This window comes from Coenobita brevimanus, chromosome 86, assembly GCF_032717465.1.
Source record: "Coenobita brevimanus isolate Jiangsu-jjx chromosome 86, ASM3271746v2, whole genome shotgun sequence".
Classification (NCBI taxonomy): Eukaryota; Metazoa; Arthropoda; class Malacostraca; order Decapoda; family Coenobitidae; genus Coenobita; species Coenobita brevimanus.
Window position 1 is genome coordinate 11,822,169 of NC_137039.1, and position 15,096 is coordinate 11,837,264.

Sequence of the window (15,096 nt, forward strand, 5' to 3'; positions counted from 1 at the left end):
CTGGATGTGAGCGGGATGTCTGTTGAGCAAGGAAGAGTGGCTGTGCGTGACAGAAATAAATGGAGAGAAATTGTGAATGAATGAATGATGGCACAGCCCTGAGGGGATATTCTCCCACCTTTGGTCTGATCAGCTAGTCAGGTCAGGTATGGGTAAGGTGATGGGTCTATTATAATGTGGCAGGGGTAAACCAGCTCTGCTCTCGGGCCCTGTTGTGGATGTCACTGAATGCACTGCACAGTTGACCCTTGTGCGGTGTGGTGCGGTGAGGATCTGTCCCTTCTCCCCTTTGGGGCTAAGATGCGAATGAATGTGTTTGAATGGATGAGTAAATGGGGAGTGTGTCGTCCTGTCTCGGCTACCTCCCTTTCCTTGGGGGAAGCAGCCTAGGTATATAGATAGATAGATAGTTACCTACGTTCTTGCCTTTGCCCAGGAACTGCAAGAACAAGGCAAACACATTTGCCTAAATTGGATCCCTAGCCATGTTGACAATCAAGTGAATGAAAGAGCTGAATGTGTCGCTAAATATGTCATCAAGAGACCTACAGTAAGGTCCATATACACATTCTCCCGAACGTGGCACAGACCAAGGCGCAGAGAAAGGGCCATGCAAATCTTCTTCTCTGACACAAACATGAGTCCTGGGTGGCAATCTTGCACGCCACAGCCTCCCAGTACCAGCCTCTCAATATTGACAAGACCGTTCCTGCCCATGTCCACACACATTCACACCACCATCACCTGGGTTACAAAGGGACATGCCAGATGCTAGATACAAACGAAGATGAGAAACGTCAGTATTGCAGAGAGGTGTCCAGTGAACGTCTGCTTCACTGCCTCCTCAAGTGTTCCCATTTAGGGGAAGCTCTCTAACTTTACCACCCCTGCTCCTGAGGTATCGGCTGTGGCTACCAGGCTCATTGCAATGATATCAACGGCTTAGCTAGTAAAGATAATTTCCATCAAACCTCCACCAACATAGATAAAAGGATTATATCACCTAATGTTTATACATATAACGTGTGGGAGATGTGAAACAGGATGGGTAACATGGGTAACTTAGGTTTCCTGCTCTGCTTCCCTTGTCCATGTTCATCCTTTCACATTTTTCACTAATCTAACACCTAAAGCTTGGATGGCCATAGCCGTCATGAAACAGGTGGTCGGTGGTCGGAGCAGCTCAGATGACGGCAATTGTCCCACTAGCATTTGAATTCTTACCCATTTTGAATGATGCCCAGTGTGTAGCATAGGCATATGAGGGGCGGGTGAACAACGCTGTAGGATTTCACGAGAATCAGGATGGGCAGGAGCGACGTTTCCTGATTCCACATAATTCAACTCGCTTGCCGCTGTGAGCGGCTGCTTGGCCCCTGCCAGTGCCACTCTTCCGTTGCCTCCCACTCGTTTAGGGAAGGGGTTGAGTGATAGTTCGATTAGGAGAGTTTTAGAGATGACAATGTCGTCATTGCCGAGTGGAGAGTCGACGTCTGAGAGTAAGAGTTTCTTCACAGAATGTAAACTAACGTGTGCTGGCCACCTTTTATGCCACCCTCTCTCCCAGATTTCTTCCCATCACTTTCGCACACCTACGCCTCATCACTCTCTCACCACCATCCACATCGCCCCAGCATGATATTTCGTGGGTGTGTGGGGAAGTGTAACGTAGATTATATGGTAAAATTTTATACATAAAATATATAAAGTGGTACAGAGAAATAAAGAAAATTTCATTGAAGGTAAAAGTGTATAATTATGAAAGTAATGACTGATGTTCGTTTAGTGAAATAAGGTTATCTAAAAAGTATAGGGAAGCTATAGAAGTTAAGGAAAACTACAAATAAGTGTTTGAATCTCCATCAGCTCATATAATAAAAACTCAAAGTTATTTAATTCATTTTAGGAAAGGCTTCAAACCGGAGGGCCTAGATATAGCCCCATTTAACCCCATTACTGCCATAACTCTCTGTTGTAATTAATAAAATAATCTTTGGCTTAGTCGGCATCGAGAGAATTACATTTATAATTCTTTAGTATCTTTATTCCATCAAACTCCATTAATAGCACCTAATAGCAGCAGGAATTCTTCATCATACCTTGTTAATCCCAATCTGATCTTGACTCATTTTCTGCTTGATTAAGACGGCTTGTATTCCCATATTAAACCTAATTTTTTATTAATTACTGTACAATGGGACATACTAGATCAAGAGTGTAAGTTTTAGAGGCAGTACTTCTCACCTTTTCAAACCCACTCTTTGCTTTCATGCATAGAAATCATTCCCGCCACCATGTAATGCACAGGATATAGATGTTACTCTCCTATTATATCGCTGCATATGAACGCACCAAGTCCGTTCTGGCGATGATATATACATTCTGACAAACACAAACACAGCCATACCAACACTGAGACGTTCACATGAAGCATTCTTCCTACAGACACCTCTTCCTCATCCGAGTTTGTCCGGTATGGGTGTATGGGTAAGGTTATATTCTGGCCATCACTTTTTCACCAAGAATGTCCGATTCTGCAGTGGGGCTAGTTTGCAGTGATACGGATATATATATATATATATATATATATATATATATATATATATATATATATATATATATATAGAGAGAGAGAGAGAGAGAGAGAGAGAGAGAGAGAGAGAGAGAGAGAGAGAGAGATATTGTTATTCCTGTCCTGTGTTGATGCCCATTATTGTTAATGAAATGCTTCTTCATCTTCCTTAACAATCGTCAGTCGACTTTACGTCATGCAAGGAACAGGTGTGTAAATGTATTCTAGTAAAGGATCTTTTATCAGATACCATGAATTTTCCAATGACAGCCGAAGTCTACAGTACTCCTGCCTCCACCACACGATAAATGCAGGCTGGGAGTGGGCCCCGCATCGGTCAGGGGTAAAGGCAGCCATCTATGTTCTTCTTTTCTTCCAGTCTTTGATATAACTTTCTGAAAGGAGTAAAGATATTATGATCCATTACCTCTCATCCGATATCGGCCCCTTTGAAAATAGTTGTTTTCTTGAAAGGCATAACTTATGAAAGGCCTGAAAATGTGTGTGTGTGTGTGTGTGTGTGTGTGTGTGTGTGTGTGTGTGTGTGTGTGTGTGTGTGTGTGTGTGTGTGTATGTGTGTGTGTGTGTGAGAGAGAGAGAGAGAGAGGGGGGGGTATTGACAGTCTGGGAGGGATTATGTAAGTGGGTGGTGGGAGCGAGGCAGATGTGGTGGTGGGGAAAGGGTTAAGTGGCTTGGCATAGGCGGTGGCTTAGAGAGGCAGATTAACCCCTTCCATCCGGTGACTTGTTTTTCATTTCCTTCCACTTGTCTCGGGTCGATTTTATGCGGCTGGGGCGACACCAGTTTTAGTGAAAGGAAAAATGAAGACTATATTAAATCCTTCTAGCAATGTAAATAAAAACATTAATAAAATAGAAAAAAACAAGTATATATATGTCGAGTAAAACTGTTTGAAGATAATCTGAATAAAGAATGAAATAAGCCATTGTACGGAATTGGTTGTCCTTTTGTTCTTTCTACCTCCAGCCGATTTTATTCAGTATAGGCGTCTCGTGCTGATGGGGTTAGGTTAAGTTACATAACACAGACAGACAGACACACACACGTGCACACAACCAGTCAAACAGAAACAGACAGACGGACAGATAGAGGCACTAGGAGCATGCTTTAGTTAGATTAAAAAAAAAAAAAGACGGGTACGTATACCAATGAGAGAGAGAGAGAGAGAGAGAGAGAGAGAGAGAGAGAGGTTTATATGCAAATGAGCCAAGATGAGAGAGCGGATACAACAGCTGGGCTCAGGGGGAAGACTTAGCCTGGATTCCATTACTGTGTCTTGACGTACCCTCCTTTAGATTACTGTCGTGCATGGGGGCCGGTGGCTTGGAGTGGCGAGGTGGGAGGGATTACCATAATAACCCCTTGAAGATCTTAACCCATTGGATCCCAGAGTTGCTGGGTGAGGCATTGCACTGGGAGGGTACTAAGCGTACCGCCCTCCGCCTATCGGCTCATAGTCGCGAAGCTCATAGGTCCTTACCCGGGGGTTCCCTACTTTATTAAGTTTTGAAAATTCCCAGTTCTGTCCAATACTGAGGACACTGGGCTCCAGTGGGATATATTTTCCATTTAATGCCTTCAGAAGATTTCGATCAGCTTAGGAAAGAATTTTCGAAGAGAAGGTGATAGATACAGACTTCATTAACCCATTTGGTTCACTAAACCTTACTTGAGTAAGCCTTACTCGAGTTAAAGAAAATCGTCTGGAAATAATAAACTAGAGAAAACGGTCATTGGATTGAGGGGTTTAACAGATAGGCTCCTGTAATCCCTTTCCCGCTAAGTAAATTCGCCTGCCGTTAGGTCGATTAAAGTACTGGTTATGTCCATATAATGTATGACGGTGCTTATTTTCTCAAGCTGTCTGGACCCACTCTCAACTGGACAAAATCAATTGGTGTTAGTTGGATTAGTGTACTGGAACTGCTTCGATGAATACAGAGTTGTGGACGTGCATGATGTATAATATATACTGCAGTGGACGCCTTGTACACGCTGGCATAAGGGGCGGTTATAATATAACTGCATGTTTAATTCGTGTTTGCGGGTTCACAGTTCACCTGATCCGTAGGTAAGGGTGAGTTAGAGAGCGACGAGTTTGATAGGGGTGGGTTAGTCAGGGATGTTAGACAGAGGTGAGTTAGGAAGGGAGGACTTTGGAAGGTGTGAAGTACATAGGTGTAAGTTAGGTAATGGCTTTTTAGGTAAGGGTGAGTTAGGTAGGGGTGAGTTAGGCAAGGGTGAGCTAGGTAAGAGTGAGTTAGGTAGCAGTGAGTTAGGTAGTGGGAGTTAGTTAGATGGACGAGAGTTAGGTAGTGTTTAATTAGGTGGGAGCGAGTTAGGTAGGGGTGAGTAAGGCTGGAATGAGTTAGGGAGGTGTGAGTTGGGTATAAGTCAGAGAGGGTTGAGTTAGGTATGGCTGAGTTTGATTGGAGTGAATTAGATGGAGATGAATTTGGTATGGATGAGTTAGTTAGAGGTGACTTAGAGAGGCATGTGTGTTGCGAAGGGGTGCGTTGGGTAGGAGTGAGTTAGGCAGGGATGAATTAGATGGGGGGATTTTTAGGGGTGATATAGGTGAGAGTTAATACTGTATGTTGAGATGAGTCGGGTATGAATGTGTTAGAGAGGGGTGAGTTAGGTTGAAGAGAGTTAGGTACGGGTGAGTTAGGTCTGGGCGAGTTTGGCAGGGCTGAGAAAGGCAAGGTTGAGTTACATAGAGCTACGGCTGGTAGGAGTGAGTTAGAAAGTGTTGGGTTGGGTAGACGGAATTAGGAAGGGATGAGGTAAGCAAGAGTAAGTTTGGTAGGCAGGGGCTTTGGTAGAGAAGAATTACGCAAGTGTGAGATACGTAGGGGTGAATTAGGGCTAAGTTAGTTATGGATGAATTAGACAGGGATGAGTTAGGTCCAGGAGAGTTTGGCAGGGGTAATAAAGTAGGACTAAATTGTGTAGAGGTGAGTTAGACAGGAATGAGTTAGGGAAGGTTGTTGTGTAAGGGTGACATAAAGTTGGGCTATTTCGATACGAGATAGATGTGATGAGTTAGGCGGGGGTGAGTTTGGTAGGAGTAAGTTAGATAGGGATGGATAAGGTAGGAATGAGTTACGGTTGGGTTAGATGGGGATTAGTTAGACAGGAGTGAGTGAGGTAAAGGTAAGGTAAGAGGTAAAGGTGAGTTAGATGGGGTGAGATAGATGGCGTCAGTTCAGCAGAATTCAGCAAAACATGGGTTAGTTAGGTAGAGGTGAAATAGGTAGGGTTGAGTTTGAAGGGGGTGCGTTTGGTATTACTGAGTTCGAAGGATAGACTTAGGTATAAGTGGGCTAGCTAGGGATGAGTTACTGAGGGATGAGTTAGGTTGGAGTCAGTGAGGTAAGGGGTAGTTACGGATGCATTTGATAGGGAGGAGTTAGGCAGTGGTGTATCTATCTATCTATTGCCCGACGCCCTAATCCCGCAAAGGGTGGCCAGAGACAAAACGCCTCAAAGTCGCTCTGTCACTCACCATTTGACTACCCTCCCCCCAACTCACTCCCCCCTCCCTCATATACCTCTCAACTCCATCCCTCCACCTCATCCTCGGACTACCCCTCCCTCTCCTTCCCTCCACCTCACCTACATACACCCTCTTAGTCAGTCTTTCATTCTCCATTCTCTCCACATGTCCAAACCACCTCAGTGTATTTCTCCTAATCTTCTCAACCACATCCACATCCACCACACAACGTTCCTTCACTTCTTCATTCGTCAACCTGTCCCTCCATGTCACTCCACATGCTCCTCTCAAGTAACTCATTTCCACTGCTCTCACTCTTGACTTGTTCCCCTCTTGCAAGGTCCACGCCTCGCTTCCATACGTCAGGGTAGGGATCACAATACTATCATGCAGTGACTTTTTAACTTCCATACTCACCTCCCTATTTCTCATCACTGCTTTCAGTGAACCAACAACCTTCCTTCCCTGCTGTACCCTTTCACGCACTTCATCCCCCAAAGTTCCATCCTTACTCATCACACTACCCACGAACTTGAATGCACTCACATTCTCCATATCCTCACCATCCAACCTCACTGTACATTCTGTGACTTCATTCCTCACAAACACCATAACTTTACTTTTGCTTACATTAACTTTCAGATTCCTCCTCCTACACACTGTCCCAAATTCATTCACGAAACCTTGCAACTCCCATTCAACTTCACACAACAATACTGTATCATCAGCAACCAGCAACACCGGAATCTTCCAAATCTCACCCTCATTCATTAGAGCCACCCCCACATCCACTGCCCTACCTTGCACCTCCTTCACAACCCCATCCAAGTATATATTAAACAGCCACGGAGACATCACACAACCTTGTTTCAGTCCCACATTGAGATCAAAGAACTCACTCAGCTCACCATCCTCTCGCACCGTAGCCCTTGCTCCTTCGTACATACTCTTCACAGCACTCAACAATTTCCCCTCCACTCCATATATTCTTAATACCCTCCACATACCTTGCCTATCTATTCTGTCATAAGCTTTCTCTAAGTCCATTAAGGCAGCATACACTTCTTTCCTTTCTCTAGATACTTCTTCACTAAACATCTTAGAACAAATATCTGATCTACACACCCTTTTCCCTTCCTAAATCCACCTTATTCTTCTCCAACTAGCTCCTCTGTCATATGCCTAACCCTATCAATGAGTACTCTACCATATATTTTTCCAGTCACACTAAGAAGGCAAATACCCCTATGGTTACCACATACTTCTCTCTCCCCTTTTCCTTTGTATAAAGGAACAATTATACTTGATCTCCAGTCCTCTGGAACCCTTCCCTCTTCCCAACCCAATCTATACAACTTCCATATCCATTCCACAACAATCTCACCCCCATACCTCAGCATTTCACCACACACTCCATCAATTTCTGGGGCCTTTTCCATCTTGATCTTCTTCATTGCTTCCACTGCTTCCGCCCTACTGATCTCTTCCTTCCTCCTTTCATCTCTTCTTCTCCCAGCCATTCCCCAACCACTTATATTCGCACTGCTCTCACTCTCTACGTTCAACAAATCCTCAAAGTGCCCCTTCCATCTCCTCAATTTCTCTCTCTTCTCCACCAACAATCTTATTATTCCTATCTTTCACTCCCCTACTATTTCCCCTTTCACACTGCCTTACTTTCTTTACCTCCTTCCAAAACAATTTCTTACTCTCCCTCCATTTCACACTCAGATTCCTCCCAAATACTTCGTCCACTTTCTTCTTACTCTCCTTCACCAGTCTTTTCACCTCCCTTCTCCTGCTCACATATACCTGTCTCTTCTCTCAATCATCTTCTCCCCTACCTCACTCGTTAGCCATTCACTATATGCCTTCTTCTTTTGTTCCACAGCTCATTTCACCTCATCATTCCACCATGCTGTCTCTTGCACACCCCTGCATCTCCTGACTCCACAAACCACCCCACACGCTGCGCCTTTCTCTTCCGTGAATATCTTACACACGCCTTCCACCCCTTCCATCTGCTCTAACTCATACCTTCCCAATCTTTCTTCGACTATGCTCTTATACACTGCCATTTTCTCACTATCTTGCAGCTTCTCCACTCTTCTCACAGGAGCTGTTTCCTCCTGTCTTCCCCTTCGTCTCTTCAACCATTTTCTTTGCAGCCTTACCTTGGCCATCACTAAGTGATGGTCCGAGACTCCATTCCCCCACCCTCTCCACACTCTTGCATCCAACACTTGTCTTCTCATTCGCTCATCCACATACACCTAGTCTATCATTGCCTTTCGTTCAACCATCCATCCTTCTCATTACACTCCATGTATACCATTACTCTCCATGTATACCATTACTCTCCATGTATACCATTACTCTCCATGTATACCATTACTCTCCATGTATACCATTACTCTCCACGTATAGGCAGTGGTGAGGTGGGTAAAGTGAGCTAACAAAGGGTGATTTGGGTAGGGAGGAGTTAGGTAGGGAGGAGTTAGGTATTGGTTTATTAGATAAGCGTGAGTTATTCGTGAGTCAAGTAGAGGTCAGTTAGGTAGGGGTGATTTAGGCAGGGGTGCGTTAGGTAGGGATGAGTTAGGGAGGAGTGAGCTAGGTAAAAGTTAGTTAAGGATGAATACGGCAAAGGTGAGTCAGACAGAGATGGGTTAGGAAGGGGTAAGACAGAGATAAGTTAGGCAGAGGTGAGTCATCCAGGGGTGAAAAAGGAGTAAGTAACCAAAACAGGCAGTCAGTACAAACGAACGTAATTATCTAAGCCCATTATTCGGAAACCCAATGAAAATCCGTAACTTTATATTAACCTCACATATACGGGTACTATTGGTAGGTTCGACCATTATTTGTACCGTTTCTGGTGCATTGGCCAAGAGATGTGTATTGCTATTTGTGTGTGTGTGTGTGTGTGTGTGTGTGTGTGTATAATAAGGATGTATTTCGTGTGTGTGTGTGTGTGTGTGTGTGTGTGTGTGTGTGTGTGTGTGTGTGAGAGAGAGAGAGAGAGAGAGAGAGAGAGAGAGAGAGAGAGAGAGAGAGAGAGAGAGGTCATTTCAGTGTCAGGTTATGCTACCAATAATAAATGATGCTGTCGCTGCTGATAAATATTAAATGCCTTTACCGGTATTGTGAATGATTTAAGAGCAGTAATAAATAAATAACTTCAAATTTGCAGTTCGATGGTGGGTCTGTATCAGGTCCACTTTTTTTTTTTTCTTTAAGGAGAGTAAAAGTTGAGTATCCTAGCTTCATGCTGGCAAAGTCTGAATCAGGAAGCTGTATCTGGAGTGAGAATGTTGCAGCTGAAAGTCGAAGTGTTGTATTGCTTAAATGTTCACCGTAGTTAGGACTTTGAACCTACTGTTGTATGCTTAACCTTAAGTATAAAAGTAGAATCTCTCTCTCTAACATCTGACGGCCATTTAGTAAACGCTTTTGGTTATTAGGTACGGTTAGCCTGCATCCCACAATACACGTGGCCTTAAACAACTGTGTAGGAAGGCTAGGTATGTTCCATCTCCGTCACGTGCTTCAGAAATCATCGTAACCAATGTGGAATTTACATTCTACATTGCGATCTGAAGTTTAGGTGTGCCATCTTTATGATCCTGTGCTCAAACACAAATTGTTGCGTTCTGCATTGTACAATCGGCGTGCTCCACAAGTGCATTACAAATTTTATTCATATATTTAGTTACAACAGTGGGACGGTGTGATACTGGTAAATAGGATGATACAATAACAGTGGTTTTATAGTACCTATCCGTCTATTATCCAACCCTGTGTCGCCCTATGAGGAGCGTAGGAACCCGGGGCTAGGTAATTGGTCCTGACATTTAAGATGAGAGTGACCAGCCTCACTCATCCCTGAGTGGCATTACTTGAGGCGGTGGCTCAATCGGTAGAGAGGTGGCTTGCGGTCCTACCGGACCCAGGTTCAAATCCCTGCTGGTGCAGGGAACAGTTTAGGGATTTGGATTTCATTACCGCAGACTTTACCGATCTACCAGAAGACCCGCCGACATGTCGTAAAAATACCCCCGCTAATACCAATGTACCAGTCCTGTATGAGACAGCCCTAGCATGTATTCCATATGGACGGTGGGTGTTAGCGCCGAAGTGGTGACATGTAGAGGTGTACGCTATGTAGGAGGACTACTGGGCCTTGGGAGCAGGCTGAGAAGCCTATGCTCAGAGTCTAGCACATAAAAAAAAAAAAAAAAATTGCATTGGTATTCGAATACGTGGAAAAGCGTTCGCATTCGTCAAGTAATTTGACCAATACTTGTAGATTTTTTGCAAAAATAACCATCCAATTGACTTGTAACTTCAGTTTGAACGCAAAGAGAGGAATTACAGTATATTATGAAAAGCGAGTTGACAGAACATTACTGTAAAATGCAATGCGATGTGAATTGTAAGAAGTTGATGTTGTTCAGTATATCTAGTACGTTTGAGTTGGTACTGCTAAACGTGTCCAGTATGGTGTGCAGACGGGTGAGATGTCGGGAACTAGTAAGTGAGTGACTGTCTTCTGTCAGCCCACACGATAGATACGTTGCGTGAGCCTGATTTGTAAGTTTATGAAATCCTAGAGCCAAGATTCGGAGCATGAATTTGTGATCTTGCTTCAAGCAGTAAGTTATGCAATGACTAAGACTGATGAAATCTACTATCTGACTATTAAGAATTACATTTTTAAGGTGACGGTAGGTGGGGCCGCCTATCATCCACCCATCTAGTGTAGTGGTACTCTGTTTTCAGGGTAACTCTGCACTGAGTGGCAAGAAAAATTATTTCCTGTAAGCAAGGAAAGCATTTACAATACTGGGTGGTAACCTTATAACCAACCAACACATGTTCCTTACGCGACAACAAGTGAGTTGGCGGAGGGTTAGTGCCCGGAACACAACTAACTAAAAATACAAACAAGAAGCCTCGGACCAGGACTGACCAAAAGGTGACGACTAAGGACCGAACAAAGGACATGGTACAAATAGCTACATGGAATGTAAGGCGTGCAAATGATGATGTGAAAGAGAGAATGTCCAGGTGCCTGAGGGTGCGAAAGTGGATGTATGTGGATTAACTGAAACTAATTGGTGAGGTGAGAGTGTGAGAGAATGGGAGTATGGATGGGGTATATGCGTGGGAGTAGGTGAGAATGAGAGGGCAAAAGAAGGGGTGTATATTGTGGTGAGTAACAGAGGGAAGGAGAATATAAGAGAGCATGGATCAGTTGGCTCAAGGATTGTATGGGTAAGATTGAAAGTTGGACTACAAATGTGGACGATTGTGTGTGTGTATATTCCAGTGCAAGATCTTGCAAGTAGAGTGAGAGAAGAGTTCTGGACAAATGTGGAAGTGTGGATCGAAAAGTTTGAAAGGATTGTGAGAGTGTTTTTGATTGGAGATATGAATGGAAAAGTAGGGAATATGAAGGTGGATGGAGTAGTTGGTGAGCGGGGTGTGCCTCCAGAGATAGATGAGAAGGGCAGTGCTTTAGTGGACATTTGTGCCAGGAGGGGGTTGGTGATAGCTAATACCCTCTTCAGGCACAAAATGATCCATAGTTATACATGGTGAATGATTAGAAGGGTGTGCGGTGAACTGAATGGACGGAAGACAATGATTGATTATGTGTGTATGGATGAAAGGATGAGAAGGTGTGTAATGGATGGAAGAGTATATAGAGGTTGGGGGAGTGGACTTTCGGACCACCACTTGGTGTTGGTCAGAATCAATGTCCAAATGAAATGGAGAAATAGAAGAAAGGAAGGACAGGAGGAGGAGGAAATAGTTCATACAAGCAGGGTGGAAAAGTTACAAGAGGATGGAAAAAAGGTTAAATATAAGAGGAAAGTGGAGGAGCAATTGGGTAAATATGGATGGAGCAGATGTGGGACGTGGAAGGTGTGTGCAAGATATTCACAGAAGAAATCTGTACAGCATGTGAGGTGGTGTGTGGGGTGAAGTGAAGACGAAAGGGGGTGCAGGGAACACCATGGTGGCCTGAGGAGGTGAGGCAGACTGTGACACAAAAGGAGAAAGCACATAGTGAGTGGGTGAGAAAAGGGGCGTGGTAGAAGTTGAGAGACGGAAGAGGAAGAGAGAGGTGAAAAGACTAGTAAGAGAGAGTAAGAAGAGAGTGGATGGGGAGTTTGGAAGGAACTTGAGTGTAAAGTGGAAGGAATGTAAGAAAATGTTCTGGAAAGAGGTATAAAGAGTTAGACAGGGTGCCAAGGAAGTTAGTTGGGGAGTGAAAGATGAAAATGGTAGATTACTAGTGGAGAAGGGAGAAAAAGTGAGCAGATGGAGAGAACACATTCTGGAATTGTTGAACATAGAAAATGAAATTAATGCAAGTATAAGTGGATGGGGAATGGCTGGGAGAAGGAGGGATGTGAGAAAAGAGGAAGAAATCAGTAGGATGGAAGTTGTGGAAGCAACGAAGATAGTTAAAATGTGGAAAGCCCTAGGAACTGATGGAGTGTATGGTGAAATGCTGAAGCATGGGGGTGAGATAGTAGTTGAATGGATGTGGAAGATGTGCAGATTGGCCTGGGAGGAAGGTAGAGTCCCGGAGGATTGGAAGTCAGATATAATTATTCCCCTGTACAAAGGAAAAGGGGAAAAAGAAGTGTGTGGTAATCATAGGGGCATTTGTCTTCTTAGTGTAATAGGAAAAGTATATGACAGGACACTTATTGACAGAGTTAGGGAAATATCAGAGGAAGTGGTTGGAGATGAACAGGGAAGTTTTAGGAAGGGAAGAGGTTGTGTTGATCAGATATTCATTCTTAGATCATTAGTGGAAAAGTTTCCAGAAAAGGGAAAGAAGTTGTATGCAGCCTTCATGGATTTGGAGAAAGCATATGACAGGGTGGATAGACAAGGATTGTGGAAAGTATTAAGAATATATGGAGCAGATGGGAAGTTGCTGAATGCTGTGAAGAGTATGTATGAGGGTGCTAAGGCTGCAGTGCGTGGATAGTGAACTGAGTGAATTTTTCTATTTGAAGGTTGGATTGAAACATGGATGTGTCATATCTCAATGGTTGTTCAATCTGTATATGGATGGGGTTATAAAAGAGATACAAGGTAGAGCAGTGGATGTTGGAGCGGCCCTAGTGAGAGAGGTCAGTTTTTGGAAACTCTCTGTACTGTTGTTTGCAGATGATACTGTGTTCTTAAGTGAACGCGAAGGGGAGCTGCAAGGCGTGGTGTACGAGTTTTGGAGAGCGTGTAAGAAACGGAATGTAAAGGTGAATGTATTGAAGAGTAAAGTTATTTTCTTCGAGAGAAGTGAAGTCAGTGAATGTACGGTGAGACTGGATGGGGATGAAATGGAAAATGTGAGTGCTTTTAAGTACTTGGGTAGTGTGGTGAGTAAGGATGGAAGTTTAGAGGATGAATTGCTTAAAAATGTACAACAGGGAAGAAAGGTTCGTGGTTCCTTGAAAGCAGTGATAATAAGCAGGGAAGTGAGCATGGAAGTGAAAAATCTACTACGTGGCAGCATTGTGATAACTCTAACGTATGGAAGTGAAGCTTGGACGTTGTTGGAGGGACAGAAGTCAAGAGTGAGAGCAGTGGAAATGAGTTATTTGAGAGCAGTATGTGGAGTCACATGGAGAGACAAACTGGCAAATGAGGAAGTGAAGGAGCGCTGTGGTGTGGACGTGGATGTGATAGGAAGTGTTAGGAGGAACACACTGAGGTGGTTTGGCCATGTGGTGAGGATGGAGAGCGAGAGACTGATGAGGAGGGTGTATGTGAGTGAGGTGGATGGGAGGGGGAGAGGAAGGTGGAGGCCAAGGATGAGATGGAGGGATGGAATGGAGAGGTATATAAGAGAGGGGGGGGTGTAAGCTGGGAGCAGGGGAATGAAATGGCGGGGGAGAGGGTAACATGGAGGCGACTTGTTTGTGGCTACCCCTTACGGGATTAAGGGATCTGGGAATAGATAGATGATGTGCGTAATAACTTGTAGGGAGTCGATTCTGCTTGTGCATGGATAATCGTATTATCATTTTTATAACGTTTATTCTCCCTCCAATTTCTATGATTTCAACTCAAAGATTTAACTCAGTATATAGGTTAATGCAAAGGTGGTGGGGGGAAGACACGTCATGCAATGGGAGGGGGGGTGGAATTTCACAATAAGGGGGAAAAGTCTCACAAACCTCAAGATAAGGCTGTAAAAAAAGTTTGTGCATACTATTTCCTGGAGTAAACTGTGAGAAAAAATAGTGGATGGGGAGGGGGTGTTAATTCAGTTCTGGAGGTCAATACGGGTACGATTTTTAATGCCTGTTTGATGAGCACCAGTTTAATGACAAGCATGCTAATAGGCGATTGTTGATGTAGATTATTTTAGGTTTAAACTGCTCATGGCTAGTGGCTGAAGTACTAGTAGTATATCAACAGATATAAAAATAACGTCTGTTCTATGTTATGGAAAGATACAGGGACAGTATGCTGAAGATATATATATATAGGTCTAGGCCTTGCTAGGGTTTCTGAAATCTAATGCTAAACTGTCGAATTTCACATGAAATAGCAAAATTTATCGTGGTAAAAGTGCTCATCGTCATTAGAAGCCATTTTCGTTAAATTACCTGTTCTGCCCTTTTTTTTTTCCACGCACTACAGTTTATAAGCTAATTTCCATTGGTACAGTAGGTAATGCATTTTACACTTTGGGTTGTCACATCCAAAAAACACAAACTGGAAGAAAACCTGCAGTCAGTGTAACTGGAGCTATGGTTTTCGTTCTCTTTACCTTGAGCGTAAACGTGCTTCAGTGCTGCTGCGAAGGTCTGACGTAGGTCCTGCATCCACAAGTATGACCCAACCCGCAATACCATCTACCTGGAAGGAAACTGAACACTTCAAATCTTCACACTCATGCCAGAAGCCTAATGCTGACAAAATTGTAATCTTCATTTCTGAACCCTACACCCACTGCCACTTGCAGAAGGA